The sequence below is a fragment of the Bison bison genome, unplaced genomic scaffold (genome assembly GCF_000754665.1).
Source record: "Bison bison bison isolate TAMUID 2011002044 unplaced genomic scaffold, Bison_UMD1.0 scf7180017864235, whole genome shotgun sequence".
NCBI lineage: Eukaryota > Metazoa > Chordata > Mammalia > Artiodactyla > Bovidae > Bison > Bison bison.
This window is the reverse complement of record NW_011494807.1, coordinates 773,790-774,126: the sequence shown is the minus strand read 5'-3', so window position 1 is coordinate 774,126 and position 337 is coordinate 773,790. Positions and strand designations below refer to the sequence as shown.

At 40.7% G+C, this 337-nt stretch overlaps 1 protein-coding gene across 1 annotated transcript in view; it reads right to left on the bottom strand.

Moving 5' to 3' along the window:
- LOC104993152 (elongation factor 1-alpha 1-like) overlaps positions 1-337 on the bottom strand; it is a 2,805-nt gene that overhangs the window by 780 nt on the left and 1,688 nt on the right. The gene's annotated exons all lie outside the window — the stretch shown is intronic.

The window sequence follows — 337 nt, the reverse complement described above, 5'->3', positions numbered from 1 at the left end:
TTTAACTTCTATGCAGAGTACATCATGAGAAACACTGGACTGGAAGAAACACAAGCTGGAATCAAGATTGCCGGGAGAAATATCAATAACCTCAGATATGCAGATGACACCACCCTTATGGCAGAAAGTGAAGAGGAACTAAAAAGCCTCTTGATGAAAGTGAAAGTGGAGAGTGAAAAAGTTGGTTTAAAGCTCAACATTCAGAAAACGAAGATCATGGCATCCGGTCCCATCACTTCATGGGAAATAGATGGGAAAACAGTGGAAACAGTGTCAGACTTTATTTAATTGGGCTCCAAAATCACTGCAGATGGTGACTGCAGCCATGAAATTAAGA